This window comes from Microcebus murinus, chromosome 11, assembly GCF_040939455.1.
Source record: "Microcebus murinus isolate Inina chromosome 11, M.murinus_Inina_mat1.0, whole genome shotgun sequence".
Classification (NCBI taxonomy): Eukaryota; Metazoa; Chordata; class Mammalia; order Primates; family Cheirogaleidae; genus Microcebus; species Microcebus murinus.
In genome coordinates, this window is record NC_134114.1 from 102,147,313 (window position 1) to 102,172,833 (window position 25,521).

A 25,521-nucleotide genomic window follows, 5' to 3' on the forward strand; every position below is an offset into this window, starting at 1 on the left:
TGCATTTTCTTTTCTCTCTCTCTTCAAGCAGATGATGGGAGTACAAGTATTCAGGTGACATGTGACGCCCGTGCCCCCCTCCCCCCTGCGTTCTTTTTTTTTTTTTTTTTTTTTGAGACAGAGTCTCGTTTTGCTGCCCAGGCTAGAGTGAGTGCCATGGCGTCAGCCTAGCTCACAGCAACCTCAATCTCCGGGCTCAAGCAATCCTGCTGCCTCAGCCTCCCGAGTAGTTGGGACTACAGGCATGCACCACCACGCCCGGCTGTGTTTTTCTATATATATTAGTTGGCCAATTAATTTCTTTCTATTTTTAGTAGAGACGGGGTCTCGCTCTTGCTCAGGCTGGTTTCGAACTCCTGACCTGGAGCAATCCGCCCGCCTCGGCCTCCCAGAGAGCTAGGATTACAGGCGTGAGCCACCGCGCCCGGCCCCCCCTGTGTTCTTATTCATATACCTCTCATGTTGTTCCAGCGTATTGTGGGGGTACCAATGTTAAGGTCGGGTGCCTTGCCCTCTCCAAGCCTCCCCCCTCGGGTCAGAGCTTCAAGTGCGCCCATCCCCCAGTCGGTGCGCACCCACCCCATGCCTAATGGATGTGTATGGCCCTCCCCTCCCCCCACCCGCCCGACACCCACCCGATGAAGGTGATTCCTCTCTGTCCACTTAGGCGTCCATCCGTTCGTACCAATTTGCTGGTGAGCGCGCTCACGTGGTGCTCGTGTGTCCATTCTTGGGATACCTGGCCTACTGGAACGGGTTCCAGCTCTGGCCAGGAGAACACGAGAGGCGCCCTCTCACCGCTGCTCCTCACAGCCGAATGGCACTCCGTGGTGTCCACGCGCCACATTTTATTGATGCACTCCTGGATGGATGGGCACTCGGGTCGCTTCCACGTCTTTGCGATTGTGAATTGTGCCCTAACTGTCACCCTAACCCTTACCCAGCCCGTCTCCTCTGCCCCTGCCTGACGCACTCCTCCCCGGCCAGGCCCGTCACTGTCCTGGGCCCCCGCCTGACCGGCTCCTCCCCGCCCGGCCTGTCACCGTCCTCTGCCCCTGCCTGACATGCTCCTTCCCGCCCGCCCGGCCTCTCACCGTCCTGGGCCCCTGCCTGACCGGCTCCTCCGTCGCCTGGGCCTTCCAAGGGCTTGGTGTGGACGCTGCTTCCAGGAAGCCCACCAGAAACCCGGCAGCAGGGTGGCCGCAGCAGTCTCCAGCAGCCGTCCCTAAGTCGCCTGAGTGCGGGGGACGTGCCCCCCGCTGTGCCGCGGGGGCCCAGCCTGGTGTCTTCCCTGAGGCCCTGCGGCTGCCCGCTGGGCTGCCGCTCCCCGCAAGGGGAGAGCCGCGGAGGTGGGGACCGCCTCCTGATGGGGACGTACACGCAGCTCTCCACGTCGGATTCCGGGGCTCTCTGTCCTGCCCGAAGGCCCAGCTGGCCTGCGGGTCCTTAGAGTGGCAAAAACATCCGAAAACTGAGATTGAGGGTCCGGTGGGTGTCTGCACTTTTGTGCTGGGCACCCCAGGGAGGCCCGGGGGCTGGCTGGACAACGTGGTCTGCTGGGCGGGGGGGTTGGAGGAGCAACTGATGCCCTTTGCACTTTGGGTAGCAAGAGTCTGAGGTGTCTCTGAGCCCTGTGCCCTGTGGGGGGGGGGCGGGGGGGGAGGAGGAGGAGGAGGAGGAGGAGGTGGGAAGGGCCGGGGCCTGCAGTCCTGTTCCCGGGGTGGCACGGCAAGTGGCTTCTTCCACAGGCTGCTTGGCCTGGGCTCCCTGCACCTGGGCCTTTGGAGGACCGGCCCTGTGCTTGCCAACACTTCCTGCAGGGACCCAGAGCTGGGAGGTGGCATCTCTCAGCCCTGGGTCGGGCAGAGCCCCAGCGGGCCATGCCCACAACCTCTCTCAGCACCGGTCCCCCAGAAGGCTCCTTTGGGACCAGGATTCTCTTGCGGTGACTCTTTAAGGTCTGGCCCCTGGATGGAGGGGCACCAGGAGTAGAGGAGCAGGAAGGGGAAGGGGGTGGCCATGCGAGGGGACACTTTGAGGCCGAGTCCCAGCTTCAGCCTGATCCTCCTGGGAACCCCGCTCTGAGACAAGGAGCCGGGCTTCGCATTCCCACAGCAGCCAGTTGTGGGCTGAGGACACCTGGGGCGTTGGGAACTCCCTGGCTTCTCCTTGGTTTAACGTCTAGAGCTGCTTGTGAATCGCGCCGCCACACACACCCGAGCGCAGGTGTCTTCCGCACAGACTGCGGGCCTCGCTCTTCTGAACGCCGCTAGCTCGCCACCCACCCACGGGTGAACCTGGTCAGGGTGCTTTCTCTAAGGGGCAGACTCTTTTCCGGGCGGGCTACCGGTGTCTCTGTTTGCTCGTTTCTTTCTTCCATTTCGGGAAAGTCTTCCTTGCTGGGTGTGGAAATCTCCTATGCCTTCCCTCGCCTATTCTGTCAGCTTTCAAATTCTCTTTCAGTTGCCACCCTCACAGATGGATTAGGAAACTCTTTCCGGTGCACTCATTAGTGAAATGACCTCCAGGAAGCTGGAATCCAATATCTAATGGCCGATTTTTAGCGAGTCCACACGCCAGGGTGGTCGGGGTCCAATGCAGCCCCGGCCAGGCCCAGGCCCCTTGGACTGGGCCACAGGAGGACACGGAGGAGGGTCCCGGCCCCCACGAAGCGGTGCCGGCAGTTCTCCACGGGCTTGGGCGTTTTCCAGAGGTAGGAGATGGAGGGGACTGATTTCTTCAGCGCCCCCCAAACCACGCCACCCCACCCCACCCATGGGACACATCCCCAGAGAGAGACGCCCCATACACTGGCTGTGCCCCAGCCCTGGCCCGGGGGAATAGGCGGCAGCCCACCCACAGGGCGAGGGGGGGGCGCAGCTGAAAGGGGTTGTGGGGGAGGGCGGCCCCTGGCTGGGGTCAAAGGGCGAGCGTCCCGCGCGTGCGCAGTCAGCGGCAGGCAGCGACGCGCTGGGGGTGGGCAGCGGGTAGGTGAAGGAGGCCTGGCGAGGAGACGAGGGGGGCTGGGAGGGCTCCACCTTGGCGAGTCCAGCCGTGGAGGCGCATCTTGTGTGAGTGTGAGTGAGTGTGAGTGTGTGTGTGTGTGTAGAGAGAGACAGCCCCCCGCCCCGCCCCGCCCCGCCCATCACCCCCGTCCCTGGGAGCCCGCGGGACCCGGCCGGCGAACTCAACCGGCCCGGCCCGGCGCGGGAGGCGGCGGCGGGGAAGCCCAGAGAGGCTCGGCTTCTTGAGCGGGGCAGGGGCGCCCTCCGCCGCCGTCTAGGGCCACACCACCCTGAACGCCCCCGATCTCGTCTGGTCTGGGAAGCTAAGCAGGGTCGGGCCCGGTTAGTACTTGGATGGGAGACCGCCTGGGAATACCGGGTGCCACAGGCTGCTGCTTTTTTTTTTTTTTTTTTTTTTTTGCCTCTTGTTCTGTCCCCTTTCTGGGAGCGCGGCGGCGGCCCGGGGTGGGGGTCACCCCCACCCTCAGCGCCCGCGCGGTGCCTGGCGCCCCAGCCCGCACCGTGGGGCCTCCTCTTGTCCCAAGCCGCGACACCGCCGCCACGCGGCAGGATGCGTGGCATCTGGACTGTCAGGTCTCAGACCAAAGGTCTGCTCTGTGGGAACCGACACGCTGGAGGAAACCTTGAGAGTCTGAGAGGGGAGGGAGTTCCAGAAGAAGGCCAGGATGTCATTTTGAGGGAGTATGTGACCAGAACTCGTCCCGTTGCTTTTGGGGTTCTATGGGCTACACGCAGGAATCTTTGGTGGTGGCACCTGATGTTGGGGGATCCGGAGTCACACCCAGACCTGCTCCACAGGCCTCCTTTTACTTTTCTCTTCGGATTCATTATTTTTAAAAAGTGTCTCTTACCTCTATGATTGCATTTTCTTTTCTCTCTCTCTTCAAGCAGATGATGGGAGTACAAGTATTCAGGTGACATGTGACGCCCGTGCCCCCCTCCCCCCTGCGTTCTTTTTTTTTTTTTTTTTTTTTGAGACAGAGTCTCGTTTTGCTGCCCAGGCTAGAGTGAGTGCCATGGCGTCAGCCTAGCTCACAGCAACCTCAATCTCCGGGCTCAAGCAATCCTGCTGCCTCAGCCTCCCGAGTAGTTGGGACTACAGGCATGCACCACCACGCCCGGCTGTGTTTTTCTATATATATTAGTTGGCCAATTAATTTCTTTCTATTTTTAGTAGAGACGGGGTCTCGCTCTTGCTCAGGCTGGTTTCGAACTCCTGACCTGGAGCAATCCGCCCGCCTCGGCCTCCCAGAGAGCTAGGATTACAGGCGTGAGCCACCGCGCCCGGCCCCCCCTGTGTTCTTATTCATATACCTCTCATGTTGTTCCAGCGTATTGTGGGGGTACCAATGTTAAGGTCGGGTGCCTTGCCCTCTCCAAGCCTCCCCCCTCGGGTCAGAGCTTCAAGTGCGCCCATCCCCCAGTCGGTGCGCACCCACCCCATGCCTAATGGATGTGTATGGCCCTCCCCTCCCCCCACCCGCCCGACACCCACCCGATGAAGGTGATTCCTCTCTGTCCACTTAGGCGTCCATCCGTTCGTACCAATTTGCTGGTGAGCGCGCTCACGTGGTGCTCGTGTGTCCATTCTTGGGATACCTGGCCTACTGGAACGGGTTCCAGCTCTGGCCAGGAGAACACGAGAGGCGCCCTCTCACCGCTGCTCCTCACAGCCGAATGGCACTCCGTGGTGTCCACGCGCCACATTTTATTGATGCACTCCTGGATGGATGGGCACTCGGGTCGCTTCCACGTCTTTGCGATTGTGAATTGTGCCCTAACTGTCACCCTAACCCTTACCCAGCCCGTCTCCTCTGCCCCTGCCTGACGCACTCCTCCCCGGCCAGGCCCGTCACTGTCCTGGGCCCCCGCCTGACCGGCTCCTCCCCGCCCGGCCTGTCACCGTCCTCTGCCCCTGCCTGACATGCTCCTTCCCGCCCGCCCGGCCTCTCACCGTCCTGGGCCCCTGCCTGACCGGCTCCTCCGTCGCCTGGGCCTTCCAAGGGCTTGGTGTGGACGCTGCTTCCAGGAAGCCCACCAGAAACCCGGCAGCAGGGTGGCCGCAGCAGTCTCCAGCAGCCGTCCCTAAGTCGCCTGAGTGCGGGGGACGTGCCCCCCGCTGTGCCGCGGGGGCCCAGCCTGGTGTCTTCCCTGAGGCCCTGCGGCTGCCCGCTGGGCTGCCGCTCCCCGCAAGGGGAGAGCCGCGGAGGTGGGGACCGCCTCCTGATGGGGACGTACACGCAGCTCTCCACGTCGGATTCCGGGGCTCTCTGTCCTGCCCGAAGGCCCAGCTGGCCTGCGGGTCCTTAGAGTGGCAAAAACATCCGAAAACTGAGATTGAGGGTCCGGTGGGTGTCTGCACTTTTGTGCTGGGCACCCCAGGGAGGCCCGGGGGCTGGCTGGACAACGTGGTCTGCTGGGCGGGGGGGTTGGAGGAGCAACTGATGCCCTTTGCACTTTGGGTAGCAAGAGTCTGAGGTGTCTCTGAGCCCTGTGCCCTGTGGGGGGGGGGCGGGGGGGGAGGAGGAGGAGGAGGAGGAGGAGGTGGGAAGGGCCGGGGCCTGCAGTCCTGTTCCCGGGGTGGCACGGCAAGTGGCTTCTTCCACAGGCTGCTTGGCCTGGGCTCCCTGCACCTGGGCCTTTGGAGGACCGGCCCTGTGCTTGCCAACACTTCCTGCAGGGACCCAGAGCTGGGAGGTGGCATCTCTCAGCCCTGGGTCGGGCAGAGCCCCAGCGGGCCATGCCCACAACCTCTCTCAGCACCGGTCCCCCAGAAGGCTCCTTTGGGACCAGGATTCTCTTGCGGTGACTCTTTAAGGTCTGGCCCCTGGATGGAGGGGCACCAGGAGTAGAGGAGCAGGAAGGGGAAGGGGGTGGCCATGCGAGGGGACACTTTGAGGCCGAGTCCCAGCTTCAGCCTGATCCTCCTGGGAACCCCGCTCTGAGACAAGGAGCCGGGCTTCGCATTCCCACAGCAGCCAGTTGTGGGCTGAGGACACCTGGGGCGTTGGGAACTCCCTGGCTTCTCCTTGGTTTAACGTCTAGAGCTGCTTGTGAATCGCGCCGCCACACACACCCGAGCGCAGGTGTCTTCCGCACAGACTGCGGGCCTCGCTCTTCTGAACGCCGCTAGCTCGCCACCCACCCACGGGTGAACCTGGTCAGGGTGCTTTCTCTAAGGGGCAGACTCTTTTCCGGGCGGGCTACCGGTGTCTCTGTTTGCTCGTTTCTTTCTTCCATTTCGGGAAAGTCTTCCTTGCTGGGTGTGGAAATCTCCTATGCCTTCCCTCGCCTATTCTGTCAGCTTTCAAATTCTCTTTCAGTTGCCACCCTCACAGATGGATTAGGAAACTCTTTCCGGTGCACTCATTAGTGAAATGACCTCCAGGAAGCTGGAATCCAATATCTAATGGCCGATTTTTAGCGAGTCCACACGCCAGGGTGGTCGGGGTCCAATGCAGCCCCGGCCAGGCCCAGGCCCCTTGGACTGGGCCACAGGAGGACACGGAGGAGGGTCCCGGCCCCCACGAAGCGGTGCCGGCAGTTCTCCACGGGCTTGGGCGTTTTCCAGAGGTAGGAGATGGAGGGGACTGATTTCTTCAGCGCCCCCCAAACCACGCCACCCCACCCCACCCATGGGACACATCCCCAGAGAGAGACGCCCCATACACTGGCTGTGCCCCAGCCCTGGCCCGGGGGAATAGGCGGCAGCCCACCCACAGGGCGAGGGGGGGGCGCAGCTGAAAGGGGTTGTGGGGGAGGGCGGCCCCTGGCTGGGGTCAAAGGGCGAGCGTCCCGCGCGTGCGCAGTCAGCGGCAGGCAGCGACGCGCTGGGGGTGGGCAGCGGGTAGGTGAAGGAGGCCTGGCGAGGAGACGAGGGGGGCTGGGAGGGCTCCACCTTGGCGAGTCCAGCCGTGGAGGCGCATCTTGTGTGAGTGTGAGTGAGTGTGAGTGTGTGTGTGTGTGTAGAGAGAGACAGCCCCCCGCCCCGCCCCGCCCCGCCCATCACCCCCGTCCCTGGGAGCCCGCGGGACCCGGCCGGCGAACTCAACCGGCCCGGCCCGGCGCGGGAGGCGGCGGCGGGGAAGCCCAGAGAGGCTCGGCTTCTTGAGCGGGGCAGGGGCGCCCTCCGCCGCCGTCTAGGGCCACACCACCCTGAACGCCCCCGATCTCGTCTGGTCTGGGAAGCTAAGCAGGGTCGGGCCCGGTTAGTACTTGGATGGGAGACCGCCTGGGAATACCGGGTGCCACAGGCTGCTGCTTTTTTTTTTTTTTTTTTTTTTTTTGCCTCTTGTTCTGTCCCCTTTCTGGGAGCGCGGCGGCGGCCCGGGGTGGGGGTCACCCCCACCCTCAGCGCCCGCGCGGTGCCTGGCGCCCCAGCCCGCACCGTGGGGCCTCCTCTTGTCCCAAGCCGCGACACCGCCGCCACGCGGCAGGATGCGTGGCATCTGGACTGTCAGGTCTCAGACCAAAGGTCTGCTCTGTGGGAACCGACACGCTGGAGGAAACCTTGAGAGTCTGAGAGGGGAGGGAGTTCCAGAAGAAGGCCAGGATGTCATTTTGAGGGAGTATGTGACCAGAACTCGTCCCGTTGCTTTTGGGGTTCTATGGGCTACACGCAGGAATCTTTGGTGGTGGCACCTGATGTTGGGGGATCCGGAGTCACACCCAGACCTGCTCCACAGGCCTCCTTTTACTTTTCTCTTCGGATTCATTATTTTTAAAAAGTGTCTCTTACCTCTATGATTGCATTTTCTTTTCTCTCTCTCTTCAAGCAGATGATGGGAGTACAAGTATTCAGGTGACATGTGACGCCCGTGCCCCCCTCCCCCCTGCGTTCTTTTTTTTTTTTTTTTTTTTGAGACAGAGTCTCGTTTTGCTGCCCAGGCTAGAGTGAGTGCCATGGCGTCAGCCTAGCTCACAGCAACCTCAATCTCCGGGCTCAAGCAATCCTGCTGCCTCAGCCTCCCGAGTAGTTGGGACTACAGGCATGCACCACCACGCCCGGCTGTGTTTTTCTATATATATTAGTTGGCCAATTAATTTCTTTCTATTTTTAGTAGAGACGGGGTCTCGCTCTTGCTCAGGCTGGTTTCGAACTCCTGACCTGGAGCAATCCGCCCGCCTCGGCCTCCCAGAGAGCTAGGATTACAGGCGTGAGCCACCGCGCCCGGCCCCCCCTGTGTTCTTATTCATATACCTCTCATGTTGTTCCAGCGTATTGTGGGGGTACCAATGTTAAGGTCGGGTGCCTTGCCCTCTCCAAGCCTCCCCCCTCGGGTCAGAGCTTCAAGTGCGCCCATCCCCCAGTCGGTGCGCACCCACCCCATGCCTAATGGATGTGTATGGCCCTCCCCTCCCCCCACCCGCCCGACACCCACCCGATGAAGGTGATTCCTCTCTGTCCACTTAGGCGTCCATCCGTTCGTACCAATTTGCTGGTGAGCGCGCTCACGTGGTGCTCGTGTGTCCATTCTTGGGATACCTGGCCTACTGGAACGGGTTCCAGCTCTGGCCAGGAGAACACGAGAGGCGCCCTCTCACCGCTGCTCCTCACAGCCGAATGGCACTCCGTGGTGTCCACGCGCCACATTTTATTGATGCACTCCTGGATGGATGGGCACTCGGGTCGCTTCCACGTCTTTGCGATTGTGAATTGTGCCCTAACTGTCACCCTAACCCTTACCCAGCCCGTCTCCTCTGCCCCTGCCTGACGCACTCCTCCCCGGCCAGGCCCGTCACTGTCCTGGGCCCCCGCCTGACCGGCTCCTCCCCGCCCGGCCTGTCACCGTCCTCTGCCCCTGCCTGACATGCTCCTTCCCGCCCGCCCGGCCTCTCACCGTCCTGGGCCCCTGCCTGACCGGCTCCTCCGTCGCCTGGGCCTTCCAAGGGCTTGGTGTGGACGCTGCTTCCAGGAAGCCCACCAGAAACCCGGCAGCAGGGTGGCCGCAGCAGTCTCCAGCAGCCGTCCCTAAGTCGCCTGAGTGCGGGGGACGTGCCCCCCGCTGTGCCGCGGGGGCCCAGCCTGGTGTCTTCCCTGAGGCCCTGCGGCTGCCGGCTGGGCTGCCGCTCCCCGCAAGGGGAGAGCCGCGGAGGTGGGGACCGCCTCCTGATGGGGACGTACACGCAGCTCTCCACGTCGGATTCCGGGGCTCTCTGTCCTGCCCGAAGGCCCAGCTGGCCTGCGGGTCCTTAGAGTGGCAAAAACATCCGAAAACTGAGATTGAGGGTCCGGTGGGTGTCTGCACTTTTGTGCTGGGCACCCCAGGGAGGCCCGGGGGCTGGCTGGACAACGTGGTCTGCTGGGCGGGGGGGTTGGAGGAGCAACTGATGCCCTTTGCACTTTGGGTAGCAAGAGTCTGAGGTGTCTCTGAGCCCTGTGCCCTGTGGGGGGGGGCGGGGGGGGAGGAGGAGGAGGAGGAGGAGGAGGTGGGAAGGGCCGGGGCCTGCAGTCCTGTTCCCGGGGTGGCACGGCAAGTGGCTTCTTCCACAGGCTGCTTGGCCTGGGCTCCCTGCACCTGGGCCTTTGGAGGACCGGCCCTGTGCTTGCCAACACTTCCTGCAGGGACCCAGAGCTGGGAGGTGGCATCTCTCAGCCCTGGGTCGGGCAGAGCCCCAGCGGGCCATGCCCACAACCTCTCTCAGCACCGGTCCCCCAGAAGGCTCCTTTGGGACCAGGATTCTCTTGCGGTGACTCTTTAAGGTCTGGCCCCTGGATGGAGGGGCACCAGGAGTAGAGGAGCAGGAAGGGGAAGGGGGTGGCCATGCGAGGGGACACTTTGAGGCCGAGTCCCAGCTTCAGCCTGATCCTCCTGGGAACCCCGCTCTGAGACAAGGAGCCGGGCTTCGCATTCCCACAGCAGCCAGTTGTGGGCTGAGGACACCTGGGGCGTTGGGAACTCCCTGGCTTCTCCTTGGTTTAACGTCTAGAGCTGCTTGTGAATCGCGCCGCCACACACACCCGAGCGCAGGTGTCTTCCGCACAGACTGCGGGCCTCGCTCTTCTGAACGCCGCTAGCTCGCCACCCACCCACGGGTGAACCTGGTCAGGGTGCTTTCTCTAAGGGGCAGACTCTTTTCCGGGCGGGCTACCGGTGTCTCTGTTTGCTCGTTTCTTTCTTCCATTTCGGGAAAGTCTTCCTTGCTGGGTGTGGAAATCTCCTATGCCTTCCCTCGCCTATTCTGTCAGCTTTCAAATTCTCTTTCAGTTGCCACCCTCACAGATGGATTAGGAAACTCTTTCCGGTGCACTCATTAGTGAAATGACCTCCAGGAAGCTGGAATCCAATATCTAATGGCCGATTTTTAGCGAGTCCACACGCCAGGGTGGTCGGGGTCCAATGCAGCCCCGGCCAGGCCCAGGCCCCTTGGACTGGGCCACAGGAGGACACGGAGGAGGGTCCCGGCCCCCACGAAGCGGTGCCGGCAGTTCTCCACGGGCTTGGGCGTTTTCCAGAGGTAGGAGATGGAGGGGACTGATTTCTTCAGCGCCCCCCAAACCACGCCACCCCACCCCACCCATGGGACACATCCCCAGAGAGAGACGCCCCATACACTGGCTGTGCCCCAGCCCTGGCCCGGGGGAATAGGCGGCAGCCCACCCACAGGGCGAGGGGGGTGGCGCAGCTGAAAGGGGTTGTGGGGGAGGGCGGCCCCTGGCTGGGGTCAAAGGGCGAGCGTCCCGCGCGTGCGCAGTCAGCGGCAGGCAGCGACGCGCTGGGGGTGGGCAGCGGGTAGGTGAAGGAGGCCTGGCGAGGAGACGAGGGGGGCTGGGAGGGCTCCACCTTGGCGAGTCCAGCCGTGGAGGCGCATCTTGTGTGAGTGTGAGTGAGTGTGAGTGTGTGTGTGTGTGTAGAGAGAGACAGCCCCCCGCCCCGCCCCGCCCCGCCCATCACCCCCGTCCCTGGGAGCCCGCGGGACCCGGCCGGCGAACTCAACCGGCCCGGCCCGGCGCGGGAGGCGGCGGCGGGGAAGCCCAGAGAGGCTCGGCTTCTTGAGCGGGGCAGGGGCGCCCTCCGCCGCCGTCTAGGGCCACACCACCCTGAACGCCCCCGATCTCGTCTGGTCTGGGAAGCTAAGCAGGGTCGGGCCCGGTTAGTACTTGGATGGGAGACCGCCTGGGAATACCGGGTGCCACAGGCTGCTGCTTTTTTTTTTTTTTTTTTTTTTTTGCCTCTTGTTCTGTCCCCTTTCTGGGAGCGCGGCGGCGGCCCGGGGTGGGGGTCACCCCCACCCTCAGCGCCCGCGCGGTGCCTGGCGCCCCAGCCCGCACCGTGGGGCCTCCTCTTGTCCCAAGCCGCGACACCGCCGCCACGCGGCAGGATGCGTGGCATCTGGACTGTCAGGTCTCAGACCAAAGGTCTGCTCTGTGGGAACCGACACGCTGGAGGAAACCTTGAGAGTCTGAGAGGGGAGGGAGTTCCAGAAGAAGGCCAGGATGTCATTTTGAGGGAGTATGTGACCAGAACTCGTCCCGTTGCTTTTGGGGTTCTATGGGCTACACGCAGGAATCTTTGGTGGTGGCACCTGATGTTGGGGGATCCGGAGTCACACCCAGACCTGCTCCACAGGCCTCCTTTTACTTTTCTCTTCGGATTCATTATTTTTAAAAAGTGTCTCTTACCTCTATGATTGCATTTTCTTTTCTCTCTCTCTTCAAGCAGATGATGGGAGTACAAGTATTCAGGTGACATGTGACGCCCGTGCCCCCCTCCCCCCTGCGTTCTTTTTTTTTTTTTTTTTTTTGAGACAGAGTCTCGTTTTGCTGCCCAGGCTAGAGTGAGTGCCATGGCGTCAGCCTAGCTCACAGCAACCTCAATCTCCGGGCTCAAGCAATCCTGCTGCCTCAGCCTCCCGAGTAGTTGGGACTACAGGCATGCACCACCACGCCCGGCTGTGTTTTTCTATATATATTAGTTGGCCAATTAATTTCTTTCTATTTTTAGTAGAGACGGGGTCTCGCTCTTGCTCAGGCTGGTTTCGAACTCCTGACCTGGAGCAATCCGCCCGCCTCGGCCTCCCAGAGAGCTAGGATTACAGGCGTGAGCCACCGCGCCCGGCCCCCCCTGTGTTCTTATTCATATACCTCTCATGTTGTTCCAGCGTATTGTGGGGGTACCAATGTTAAGGTCGGGTGCCTTGCCCTCTCCAAGCCTCCCCCCTCGGGTCAGAGCTTCAAGTGCGCCCATCCCCCAGTCGGTGCGCACCCACCCCATGCCTAATGGATGTGTATGGCCCTCCCCTCCCCCCACCCGCCCGACACCCACCCGATGAAGGTGATTCCTCTCTGTCCACTTAGGCGTCCATCCGTTCGTACCAATTTGCTGGTGAGCGCGCTCACGTGGTGCTCGTGTGTCCATTCTTGGGATACCTGGCCTACTGGAACGGGTTCCAGCTCTGGCCAGGAGAACACGAGAGGCGCCCTCTCACCGCTGCTCCTCACAGCCGAATGGCACTCCGTGGTGTCCACGCGCCACATTTTATTGATGCACTCCTGGATGGATGGGCACTCGGGTCGCTTCCACGTCTTTGCGATTGTGAATTGTGCCCTAACTGTCACCCTAACCCTTACCCAGCCCGTCTCCTCTGCCCCTGCCTGACGCACTCCTCCCCGGCCAGGCCCGTCACTGTCCTGGGCCCCCGCCTGACCGGCTCCTCCCCGCCCGGCCTGTCACCGTCCTCTGCCCCTGCCTGACATGCTCCTTCCCGCCCGCCCGGCCTCTCACCGTCCTGGGCCCCTGCCTGACCGGCTCCTCCGTCGCCTGGGCCTTCCAAGGGCTTGGTGTGGACGCTGCTTCCAGGAAGCCCACCAGAAACCCGGCAGCAGGGTGGCCGCAGCAGTCTCCAGCAGCCGTCCCTAAGTCGCCTGAGTGCGGGGGACGTGCCCCCCGCTGTGCCGCGGGGGCCCAGCCTGGTGTCTTCCCTGAGGCCCTGCGGCTGCCCGCTGGGCTGCCGCTCCCCGCAAGGGGAGAGCCGCGGAGGTGGGGACCGCCTCCTGATGGGGACGTACACGCAGCTCTCCACGTCGGATTCCGGGGCTCTCTGTCCTGCCCGAAGGCCCAGCTGGCCTGCGGGTCCTTAGAGTGGCAAAAACATCCGAAAACTGAGATTGAGGGTCCGGTGGGTGTCTGCACTTTTGTGCTGGGCACCCCAGGGAGGCCCGGGGGCTGGCTGGACAACGTGGTCTGCTGGGCGGGGGGGTTGGAGGAGCAACTGATGCCCTTTGCACTTTGGGTAGCAAGAGTCTGAGGTGTCTCTGAGCCCTGTGCCCTGTGGGGGGGGGCGGGGGGGGAGGAGGAGGAGGAGGAGGAGGAGGTGGGAAGGGCCGGGGCCTGCAGTCCTGTTCCCGGGGTGGCACGGCAAGTGGCTTCTTCCACAGGCTGCTTGGCCTGGGCTCCCTGCACCTGGGCCTTTGGAGGACCGGCCCTGTGCTTGCCAACACTTCCTGCAGGGACCCAGAGCTGGGAGGTGGCATCTCTCAGCCCTGGGTCGGGCAGAGCCCCAGCGGGCCATGCCCACAACCTCTCTCAGCACCGGTCCCCCAGAAGGCTCCTTTGGGACCAGGATTCTCTTGCGGTGACTCTTTAAGGTCTGGCCCCTGGATGGAGGGGCACCAGGAGTAGAGGAGCAGGAAGGGGAAGGGGGTGGCCATGCGAGGGGACACTTTGAGGCCGAGTCCCAGCTTCAGCCTGATCCTCCTGGGAACCCCGCTCTGAGACAAGGAGCCGGGCTTCGCATTCCCACAGCAGCCAGTTGTGGGCTGAGGACACCTGGGGCGTTGGGAACTCCCTGGCTTCTCCTTGGTTTAACGTCTAGAGCTGCTTGTGAATCGCGCCGCCACACACACCCGAGCGCAGGTGTCTTCCGCACAGACTGCGGGCCTCGCTCTTCTGAACGCCGCTAGCTCGCCACCCACCCACGGGTGAACCTGGTCAGGGTGCTTTCTCTAAGGGGCAGACTCTTTTCCGGGCGGGCTACCGGTGTCTCTGTTTGCTCGTTTCTTTCTTCCATTTCGGGAAAGTCTTCCTTGCTGGGTGTGGAAATCTCCTATGCCTTCCCTCGCCTATTCTGTCAGCTTTCAAATTCTCTTTCAGTTGCCACCCTCACAGATGGATTAGGAAACTCTTTCCGGTGCACTCATTAGTGAAATGACCTCCAGGAAGCTGGAATCCAATATCTAATGGCCGATTTTTAGCGAGTCCACACGCCAGGGTGGTCGGGGTCCAATGCAGCCCCGGCCAGGCCCAGGCCCCTTGGACTGGGCCACAGGAGGACACGGAGGAGGGTCCCGGCCCCCACGAAGCGGTGCCGGCAGTTCTCCACGGGCTTGGGCGTTTTCCAGAGGTAGGAGATGGAGGGGACTGATTTCTTCAGCGCCCCCCAAACCACGCCACCCCACCCCACCCATGGGACACATCCCCAGAGAGAGACGCCCCATACACTGGCTGTGCCCCAGCCCTGGCCCGGGGGAATAGGCGGCAGCCCACCCACAGGGCGAGGGGGGTGGCGCAGCTGAAAGGGGTTGTGGGGGAGGGCGGCCCCTGGCTGGGGTCAAAGGGCGAGCGTCCCGCGCGTGCGCAGTCAGCGGCAGGCAGCGACGCGCTGGGGGTGGGCAGCGGGTAGGTGAAGGAGGCCTGGCGAGGAGACGAGGGGGGCTGGGAGGGCTCCACCTTGGCGAGTCCAGCCGTGGAGGCGCATCTTGTGTGAGTGTGAGTGAGTGTGAGTGTGTGTGTGTGTGTAGAGAGAGACAGCCCCCCGCCCCGCCCCGCCCCGCCCATCACCCCCGTCCCTGGGAGCCCGCGGGACCCGGCCGGCGAACTCAACCGGCCCGGCCCGGCGCGGGAGGCGGCGGCGGGGAAGCCCAGAGAGGCTCGGCTTCTTGAGCGGGGCAGGGGCGCCCTCCGCCGCCGTCTAGGGCCACACCACCCTGAACGCCCCCGATCTCGTCTGGTCTGGGAAGCTAAGCAGGGTCGGGCCCGGTTAGTACTTGGATGGGAGACCGCCTGGGAATACCGGGTGCCACAGGCTGCTGCTTTTTTTTTTTTTTTTTTTTTTTTGCCTCTTGTTCTGTCCCCTTTCTGGGAGCGCGGCGGCGGCCCGGGGTGGGGGTCACCCCCACCCTCAGCGCCCGCGCGGTGCCTGGCGCCCCAGCCCGCACCGTGGGGCCTCCTCTTGTCCCAAGCCGCGACACCGCCGCCACGCGGCAGGATGCGTGGCATCTGGACTGTCAGGTCTCAGACCAAAGGTCTGCTCTGTGGGAACCGACACGCTGGAGGAAACCTTGAGAGTCTGAGAGGGGAGGGAGTTCCAGAAGAAGGCCAGGATGTCATTTTGAGGGAGTATGTGACCAGAACTCGTCCCGTTGCTTTTGGGGTTCTATGGGCTACACGCAGGAATCTTTGGTGGTGGCACCTGATGTTGGGGGATCCGGAGTCACACCCAGACCTGCTCCACAGGCCTCCTTTTACTTTTCTCTTCGGATTCATTATTTTTAAAAAGTGTCTCTTACCTCTATGATTGCATTTTCTTTTCTCTCTCTCTTCAAGCAGATGATGGGAGTACAAGTATTCAGGTGACATGTGACGCCCGTGCCCCCCTCCCCCCTGCGTTCTTTTTTTTTTTTTTTTTTTTGAGACAGAGTCTCGTTTTGCTGCCCAGGCTAGAGTGAGTGCCATGGCGTCAGCCTAGCTCACAGCAACCTCAATCTCCGGGCTCAAGCAATCCTGCTGCCTCAGCCTCCCGAGTAGTTGGGACTACAGGCATGCACCACCACGCCCGGCTGTGTTTTTCTATATATATTAGTTGGCCAATTAATTTCTTTCTATTTTTAGTAGAGACGGGGTCTCGCTCTTGCTCAGGCTGGTTTCGAACTCCTGACCTGGAGCAATCCGCCCGCCTCGGCCTCCCAGAGAGCTAGGATTACAGGCGTGAGCCACCGCGCCCGGCCCCCCCTGTGTTCTTATTCATATACCTCTCATGTTGTTCCAGCGTATTGTGGGGGTACCAATGTTAAGGTCGGGTGCCTTGCCCTCTCCAAGCCTCCCCCCTCGGGTCAGAGCTTCAAGTGCGCCCATCCCCCAGTCGGTGCGCACCCACCCCATGCCTAATGGATGTGTATGGCCCTCCCCTCCCCCCACCCGCCCGACACCCACCCGATGAAGGTGATTCCTCTCTGTCCACTTAGGCGTCCATCCGTTCGTACCAATTTGCTGGTGAGCGCGCTCACGTGGTGCTCGTGTGTCCATTCTTGGGATACCTGGCCTACTGGAACGGGTTCCAGCTCTGGCCAGGAGAACACGAGAGGCGCCCTCTCACCGCTGCTCCTCACAGCCGAATGGCACTCCGTGGTGTCCACGCGCCACATTTTATTGATGCACTCCTGGATGGATGGGCACTCGGGTCGCTTCCACGTCTTTGCGATTGTGAATTGTGCCCTAACTGTCACCCTAACCCTTACCCAGCCCGTCTCCTCTGCCCCTGCCTGACGCACTCCTCCCCGGCCAGGCCCGTCACTGTCCTGGGCCCCCGCCTGACCGGCTCCTCCCCGCCCGGCCTGTCACCGTCCTCTGCCCCTGCCTGACATGCTCCTTCCCGCCCGCCCGGCCTCTCACCGTCCTGGGCCCCTGCCTGACCGGCTCCTCCGTCGCCTGGGCCTTCCAAGGGCTTGGTGTGGACGCTGCTTCCAGGAAGCCCACCAGAAACCCGGCAGCAGGGTGGCCGCAGCAGTCTCCAGCAGCCGTCCCTAAGTCGCCTGAGTGCGGGGGACGTGCCCCCCGCTGTGCCGCGGGGGCCCAGCCTGGTGTCTTCCCTGAGGCCCTGCGGCTGCCCGCTGGGCTGCCGCTCCCCGCAAGGGGAGAGCCGCGGAGGTGGGGACCGCCTCCTGATGGGGACGTACACGCAGCTCTCCACGTCGGATTCCGGGGCTCTCTGTCCTGCCCGAAGGCCCAGCTGGCCTGCGGGTCCTTAGAGTGGCAAAAACATCCGAAAACTGAGATTGAGGGTCCGGTGGGTGTCTGCACTTTTGTGCTGGGCACCCCAGGGAGGCCCGGGGGCTGGCTGGACAACGTGGTCTGCCTGGGCGGGGGGGTTGGAGGAGCAACTGATGCCCTTTGCACTTTGGGTAGCAAGAGTCTGAGGTGTCTCTGAGCCCTGTGCCCTGTGGGGGGGGGCGGGGGGGGAGGAGGAGGAGGAGGAGGAGGAGGTGGGAAGGGCCGGGGCCTGCAGTCCTGTTCCCGGGGTGGCACGGCAAGTGGCTTCTTCCACAGGCTGCTTGGCCTGGGCTCCCTGCACCTGGGCCTTTGGAGGACCGGCCCTGTGCTTGCCAACACTTCCTGCAGGGACCCAGAGCTGGGAGGTGGCATCTCTCAGCCCTGGGTCGGGCAGAGCCCCAGCGGGCCACGCCCACAACCTCTCTCAGCACCGGTCCCCCAGAAGGCTCCTTTGGGACCAGGATTCTCTTGCGGTGACTCTTTAAGGTCTGGCCCCTGGATGGAGGGGCACCAGGAGTAGAGGAGCAGGAAGGGGAAGGGGGTGGCCATGCGAGGGGACACTTTGAGGCCGAGTCCCAGCTTCAGCCTGATCCTCCTGGGAACCCCGCTCTGAGACAAGGAGCCGGGCTTCGCATTCCCACAGCAGCCAGTCGTGGGCTGAGGACACCTGGGGCGTTGGGAACTCCCTGGCTTCTCCTTGGTTTAACGTCTAGAGCTGCTTGTGAATCGCGCCGCCACACACACCCGAGCGCAGGAGTCTTCCGCACAGACTGCGGGCCTCGCTCTTCTGAACGCCGCTAGCTCGCCACCCACCCACGGGTGAACCTGGTCAGGGTGCTTTCTCTAAGGGGCAGACTCTTTTCCGGGCGGGCTACCGGTGTCTCTGTTTGCTCGTTTCTTTCTTCCATTTCGGGAAAGTCTTCCTTGCTGGGTGCGGAAATCTCCTATGCCTTCCCTCGCCTATTCTGTCAGCTTTCAAATTCTCTTTCAGTTGCCACCCTCACAGATGGATTAGGAAACTCTTTCCGGTGCACTCATTAGTGAAATGACCTCCAGGAAGCTGGAATCCAATATCTAATGGCCGATTTTTAGCGAGTCCACACGCCAGGGTGGTCGGGGTCCAATGCAGCCCCGGCCAGGCCCAGGCCCCTTGGACTGGGCCACAGGAGGACACGGAGGAGGGTCCCGGCCCCCACGAAGCGGTGCCGGCAGTTCTCCACGGGCTTGGGCGTTTTCCAGAGGTAGGAGATGGAGGGGACTGATTTCTTCAGCGCCCCCCAAACCACGCCACCCCACCCCACCCATGGGACACATCCCCAGAGAGAGACGCCCCATACACTGGCTGTGCCCCAGCCCTGGCCCGGGGGAATAGGCGGCAGCCCACCCACAGGGCGAGGGGGGGGCGCAGCTGAAAGGGGTTGTGGGGGAGGGCGGCCCCTGGCTGGGGTCAAAGGGCGAGCGTCCCGCGCGTGCGCAGTCAGCGGCAGCGACGCGCTGGGGGTGGGCAGCGGGTAGGTGAAGGAGGCCTGGCGAGGAGACGAGGGGGGCTGGGAGGGCTCCACCTTGGCGAGTCCAGCCGTGGAGGCGCATCTTGTGTGAGTGTGAGTGAGTGTGAGTGTGTGTGTGTGTGTAGAGAGAGACAGCCCCCCGCCCCGCCCCGCCCCGCCCATCACCCCCGTCCCTGGGAGCCCGCGGGACCCGGCCGGCGAACTCAACCGGCCCGGCCCGGCGCGGGAGGCGGCGGCGGGGAAGCCCAGAGAGGCTCGGCTTCTTGAGCGGGGCAGGGGCGCCCTCCGCCGCCGTCTAGGGCCACACCACCCTGAACGCCCCCGATCTCGTCTGGTCTGGGAAGCTAAGCAGGGTCGGGCCCGGTTAGTACTTGGATGGGAGACCGCCTGGGAATACCGGGTGCCCACAGGCTGCTGCTTTTTTTTTTTTTTTTTTTTTTTTGCCTCTTGTTCTGTCCCCTTTCTGGGAGCGCGGCGGCGGCCCGGGGTGGGGGTCACCCCCACCCTCAGCGCCCGCGCGGTGCCTGGCGCCCCAGCCCGCACCGTGGGGCCTCCTCTTGTCCCAAGCCGCGACACCGCCGCCACGCGGCAGGATGCGTGGCATCTGGACTGTCAGGTCTCAGACCAAAGGTCTGCTCTGTGGGAACCGACACGCTGGAGGAAACCTTGAGAGTCTGAGAGGGGAGGGAGTTCCAGAAGAAGGCCAGGATGTCATTTTGAGGGAGTATGTGACCAGAACTCGTCCCGTTGCTTTTGGGGTTCTATGGGCTACACGCAGGAATCTTTGGTGGTGGCACCTGATGTTGGGGGATCCGGAGTCACACCCAGACCTGCTCCACAGGCCTCCTTTTACTTTTCTCTTCGGATTCATTATTTTTAAAAAGTGTCTCTTACCTCTATGATTGCATTTTCTTTTCTCTCTCTCTTCAAGCAGATGATGGGAGTACAAGTATTCAGGTGACATGTGACGCCCGTGCCCCCCTCCCCCCTGCGTTCTTTTTTTTTTTTTTTTTTTTGAGACAGAGTCTCGTTTTGCTGCCCAGGCTAGAGTGAGTGCCATGGCGTCAGCCTAGCTCACAGCAACCTCAATCTCCGGGCTCAAGCAATCCTGCTGCCTCAGCCTCCCGAGTAGTTGGGACTACAGGCATGCACCACCACGCCCGGCTGTGTTTTTCTATATATATTAGTTGGCCAATTAATTTCTTTCTATTTTTAGTAGAGACGGGGTCTCGCTCTTGCTCAGGCTGGTTTCGAACTCCTGACCTGGAGCAATCCGCCCGCCTCGGCCTCCCAGAGAGCTAGGATTACAGGCGTGAGCCACCGCGCCCGGCCCCCCCTGTGTTCTTATTCATATACCTCTCATGTTGTTCCAGCGTATTGTGGGGGTACCAATGTTAAGGTCGGGTGCCTTGCCCTCTCCAAGCCTCCCCCCTCGGGTCAGAGCTTCAAGTGCGCCCATCCCCCAGTCGGTGCGCACCCACCCCATGCCTAATGGATGTGTATGGCCCTCCCCTCCCCCCACCCGCCCGACACCCACCCGATGAAGGTGATTCCTCTCTGTCCACTTAGGCGTCCATCCGTTCGTACCAATTTGCTGGTGAGCGCGCTCACGTGGTGCTCGTGTGTCCATTCTTGGGATACCTGGCCTACTGGAACGGGTTCCAGCTCTGGCCAGGAGAACACGAGAGGCGCCCTCTCACCGCTGCTCCTCACAGCCGAATGGCACTCCGTGGTGTCCACGCGCCACATTTTATTGATGCACTCCTGGATGGATGGGCACTCGGGTCGCTTCCACGTCTTTGCGATTGTGAATTGTGCCCTAACTGTCACCCTAACCCTTACCCAGCCCGTCTCCTCTGCCCCTGCCTGACGCACTCCTCCCCGGCCAGGCCCGTCACTGTCCTGGGCCCCCGCCTGACCGGCTCCTCCCCGCCCGGCCTGTCACCGTCCTCTGCCCCTGCCTGACATGCTCCTTCCCGCCCGCCCGGCCTCTCACCGTCCTGGGCCCCTGCCTGACCGGCTCCTCCGTCGCCTGGGCCTTCCAAGGGCTTGGTGTGGACGCTGCTTCCAGGAAGCCCACCAGAAACCCGGCAGCAGGGTGGCCGCAGCAGTCTCCAGCAGCCGTCCCTAAGTCGCCTGAGTGCGGGGGACGTGCCCCCCGCTGTGCCGCGGGGGCCCAGCCTGGTGTCTTCCCTGAGGCCCTGCGGCTGCCGGCTGGGCTGCCGCTCCCCGCAAGGGGAGAGCCGCGGAGGTGGGGACCGCCTCCTGATGGGGACGTACACGCAGCTCTCCACGTCGGATTCCGGGGCTCTCTGTCCTGCCCGAAGGCCCAGCTGGCCTGCGGGTCCTTAGAGTGGCAAAAACATCCGAAAACTGAGATTGAGGGTCCGGTGGGTGTCTGCACTTTTGTGCTGGGCACCCCAGGGAGGCCCGGGGGCTGGCTGGACAACGTGGTCTGCTGGGCGGGGGGGTTGGAGGAGCAACTGATGCCCTTTGCACTTTGGGTAGCAAGAGTCTGAGGTGTCTCTGAGCCCTGTGCCCTGTGGGGGGGGGCGGGGGGGGAGGAGGAGGAGGAGGAGGAGGAGGTGGGAAGGGCCGGGGCCTGCAGTCCTGTTCCCGGGGTGGCACGGCAAGTGGCTTCTTCCACAGGCTGCTTGGCCTGGGCTCCCTGCACCTGGGCCTTTGGAGGACCGGCCCTGTGCTTGCCAACACTTCCTGCAGGGACCCAGAGCTGGGAGGTGGCATCTCTCAGCCCTGGGTCGGGCAGAGCCCCAGCGGGCCATGCCCACAACCTCTCTCAGCACCGGTCCCCCAGAAGGCTCCTTTGGGACCAGGATTCTCTTGCGGTGACTCTTTAAGGTCTGGCCCCTGGATGGAGGGGCACCAGGAGTAGAGGAGCAGGAAGGGGAAGGGGGTGGCCATGCGAGGGGACACTTTGAGGCCGAGTCCCAGCTTCAGCCTGATCCTCCTGGGAACCCCGCTCTGAGACAAGGAGCCGGGCTTCGCATTCCCACAGCAGCCAGTTGTGGGCTGAGGACACCTGGGGCGTTGGGAACTCCCTGGCTTCTCCTTGGTTTAACGTCTAGAGCTGCTTGTGAATCGCGCCGCCACACACACCCGAGCGCAGGTGTCTTCCGCACAGACTGCGGGCCTCGCTCTTCTGAACGCCGCTAGCTCGCCACCCACCCACGGGTGAACCTGGTCAGGGTGCTTTCTCTAAGGGGCAGACTCTTTTCCGGGCGGGCTACCGGTGTCTCTGTTTGCTCGTTTCTTTCTTCCATTTCGGGAAAGTCTTCCTTGCTGGGTGTGGAAATCTCCTATGCCTTCCCTCGCCTATTCTGTCAGCTTTCAAATTCTCTTTCAGTTGCCACCCTCACAGATGGATTAGGAAACTCTTTCCGGTGCACTCATTAGTGAAATGACCTCCAGGAAGCTGGAATCCAATATCTAATGGCCGATTTTTAGCGAGTCCACACGCCAGGGTGGTCGGGGTCCAATGCAGCCCCGGCCAGGCCCAGGCCCCTTGGACTGGGCCACAGGAGGACACGGAGGAGGGTCCCGGCCCCCACGAAGCGGTGCCGGCAGTTCTCCACGGGCTTGGGCGTTTTCCAGAGGTAGGAGATGGAGGGGACTGATTTCTTCAGCGCCCCCCAAACCACGCCACCCCACCCCACCCATGGGACACATCCCCAGAGAGAGAGCCCCATACACTGGCTGTGCCCCAGCCCTGGCCCGGGGGAATAGGCGGCAGCCCACCCACAGGGCGAGGGGGGGGCGCAGCTGAAAGGGGTTGTGGGGGAGGGCGGCCCCTGGCTGGGGTCAAAGGGCGAGCGTCCCGCGCGTGCGCAGTCAGCGGCAGGCAGCGACGCGCTGGGGGTGGGCAGCGGGTAGGTGAAGGAGGCCTGGCGAGGAGACGAGGGGGGCTGGGAGGGCTCCACCTTGGCGAGTCCAGCCGTGGAGGCGCATCTTGTGTGAGTGTGAGTGAGTGTGAGTGTGTGTGTGTGTGTAGAGAGAGACAGCCCCCCGCCCCGCCCCGCCCCGCCCATCACCCCCGTCCCTGGGAGCCCGCGGGACCCGGCCGGCGAACTCAACCGGCCCGGCCCGGCGCGGGAGGCGGCGGCGGGGAAGCCCAGAGAGGCTCGGCTTCTTGAGCGGGGCAGGGGCGCCCTCCGCCGCCGTCTAGGGCCACACCACCCTGAACGCCCCCGATCTCGTCTGGTCTGGGAAGCTAAGCAGGGTCGGGCCCGGTTAGTACTTGGATGGGAGACCGCCTGGGAATACCGGGTGCCACAGGCTGCTGCTTTTTTTTTTTTTTTTTTTTTTTTTGCCTCTTGTTCTGTCCCCTTTCTGGGAGCGCGGCGGCGGCCCGGGGTGGGGGTCACCCCCACCCTCAGCGCCCGCGCGGTGCCTGGCGCCCCAGCCCGCACCGTGGGGCCTCCTCTTGTCCCAAGCCGCGACACCGCCGCCACGCGGCAGGATGCGTGGCATCTGGACTGTCAGGTCTCAGACCAAAGGTCTGCTCTGTGGGAACCGACACGCTGGAGGAAACCTTGAGAGTCTGAGAGGGGAGGGAGTTCCAGAAGAAGGCCAGGATGTCATTTTGAGGGAGTATGTGACCAGAACTCGTCCCGTTGCTTTTGGGGTTCTATGGGCTACACGCAGGAATCTTTGGTGGTGGCACCTGATGTTGGGGGATCCGGAGTCACACCCAGACCTGCTCCACAGGCCTCCTTTTACTTTTCTCTTCGGATTCATTATTTTTAAAAAGTGTCTCTTACCTCTATGATTGCATTTTCTTTTCTCTCTCTCTTCAAGCAGATGATGGGAGTACAAGTATTCAGGTGACATGTGACGCCCGTGCCCCCCTCCCCCCTGCGTTCTTTTTTTTTTTTTTTTTTTTGAGACAGAGTCTCGTTTTGCTGCCCAGGCTAGAGTGAGTGCCATGGCGTCAGCCTAGCTCACAGCAACCTCAATCTCCGGGCTCAAGCAATCCTGCTGCCTCAGCCTCCCGAGTAGTTGGGACTACAGGCATGCACCACCACGCCCGGCTGTGTTTTTCTATATATATTAGTTGGCCAATTAATTTCTTTCTATTTTTAGTAGAGATGGGGTCTCGCTCTTGCTCAGGCTGGTTTCGAACTCCTGACCTGGAGCAATCCGCCCGCCTCGGCCTCCCAAGAGAGCTAGGATTACAGGCGTGAGCCACCGCGCCCGGCCCCCCCTGTGTTCTTATTCATATACCTCTCATGTTGTTCCAGCGTATTGTGGGGGTACCAATGTTAAGGTCGGGTGCCTTGCCCTCTCCAAGCCTCCCCCCTCGGGTCAGAGCTTCAAGTGCGCCCATCCCCCAGTCGGTGCGCACCCACCCCATGCCTAATGGATGTGTATGGCCCTCCCCTCCCCCCACCCGCCCGACACCCACCCGATGAAGGTGATTCCTCTCTGTCCACTTAGGCGTCCATCCGTTCGTACCAATTTGCTGGTGAGCGCGCTCACGTGGTGCTCGTGTGTCCATTCTTGGGATACCTGGCCTACTGGAACGGGTTCCAGCTCTGGCCAGGAGAACACGAGAGGCGCCCTCTCACCGCTGCTCCTCACAGCCGAATGGCACTCCGTGGTGTCCACGCGCCACATTTTATTGATGCACTCCTGGATGGATGGGCACTCGGGTCGCTTCCACGTCTTTGCGATTGTGAATTGTGCCCTAACTGTCACCCTAACCCTTACCCAGCCCGTCTCCTCTGCCCCTGCCTGACGCACTCCTCCCCGGCCAGGCCCGTCACTGTCCTGGGCCCCCGCCTGACCGGCTCCTCCCCGCCCGGCCTGTCACCGTCCTCTGCCCCTGCCTGACATGCTCCTTCCCGCCCGCCCGGCCTCTCACCGTCCTGGGCCCCTGCCTGACCGGCTCCTCCGTCGCCTGGGCCTTCCAAGGGCTTGGTGTGGACGCTGCTTCCAGGAAGCCCACCAGAAACCCGGCAGCAGGGTGGCCGCAGCAGTCTCCAGCAGCCGTCCCTAAGTCGCCTGAGTGCGGGGGACGTGCCCCCCGCTGTGCCGCGGGGGCCCAGCCTGGTGTCTTCCCTGAGGCCCTGCGGCTGCCGGCTGGGCTGCCGCTCCCCGCAAGGGGAGAGCCGCGGAGGTGGGGACCGCCTCCTGATGGGGACGTACACGCAGCTCTCCACGTCGGATTCCGGGGCTCTCTGTCCTGCCCGAAGGCCCAGCTGGCCTGCGGGTCCTTAGAGTGGCAAAAACATCCGAAAACTGAGATTGAGGGTCCGGTGGGTGTCTGCACTTTTGTGCTGGGCACCCCAGGGAGGCCCGGGGGCTGGCTGGACAACGTGGTCTGCTGGGCGGGGGGGTTGGAGGAGCAACTGATGCCCTTTGCACTTTGGGTAGCAAGAGTCTGAGGTGTCTCTGAGCCCTGTGCCCTGTGGGGGGGGGGCGGGGGGGGAGGAGGAGGAGGAGGAGGAGGAGGTGGGAAGGGCCGGGGCCTGCAGTCCTGTTCCCGGGGTGGCACGGCAAGTGGCTTCTTCCACAGGCTGCTTGGCCTGGGCTCCCTGCACCTGGGCCTTTGGAGGACCGGCCCTGTGCTTGCCAACACTTCCTGCAGGGACCCAGAGCTGGGAGGTGGCATCTCTCAGCCCTGGGTCGGGCAGAGCCCCAGCGGGCCATGCCCACAACCTCTCTCAGCACCGGTCCCCCAGAAGGCTCCTTTGGGACCAGGATTCTCTTGCGGTGACTCTTTAAGGTCTGGCCCCTGGATGGAGGGGCACCAGGAGTAGAGGAGCAGGAAGGGGAAGGGGGTGGCCATGCGAGGGGACACTTTGAGGCCGAGTCCCAGCTTCAGCCTGATCCTCCTGGGAACCCCGCTCTGAGACAAGGAGCCGGGCTTCGCATTCCCACAGCAGCCAGTTGTGGGCTGAGGACACCTGGGGCGTTGGGAACTCCCTGGCTTCTCCTTGGTTTAACGTCTAGAGCTGCTTGTGAATCGCGCCGCCACAC

The 25,521-nt window shown here is 62.9% G+C and overlaps 6 pseudogenes; all 6 read left to right on the plus strand.

Moving 5' to 3' along the window:
• Nucleotides 1-3,277: 3,277 nt before the first annotated feature.
• On the plus strand, nt 3,278-3,396 carry LOC142874017 (uncharacterized; annotated as a pseudogene).
• A 3,767-nt stretch (nt 3,397-7,163) lies between these two features.
• Nucleotides 7,164-7,282, plus strand: LOC142874018 (uncharacterized; annotated as a pseudogene).
• Nucleotides 7,283-11,049: 3,767 nt separating this feature from the next.
• Nucleotides 11,050-11,168, plus strand: LOC142874019 (uncharacterized; annotated as a pseudogene).
• A 3,766-nt stretch (nt 11,169-14,934) lies between these two features.
• On the plus strand, nt 14,935-15,053 carry LOC142874020 (uncharacterized; annotated as a pseudogene).
• Nucleotides 15,054-18,815: 3,762 nt separating this feature from the next.
• On the plus strand, nt 18,816-18,935 carry LOC142874104 (uncharacterized; annotated as a pseudogene).
• Nucleotides 18,936-22,699: 3,764 nt separating this feature from the next.
• LOC142874021 (uncharacterized) lies at nt 22,700-22,818 on the plus strand (annotated as a pseudogene).
• Nucleotides 22,819-25,521: the final 2,703 nt, after the last annotated feature.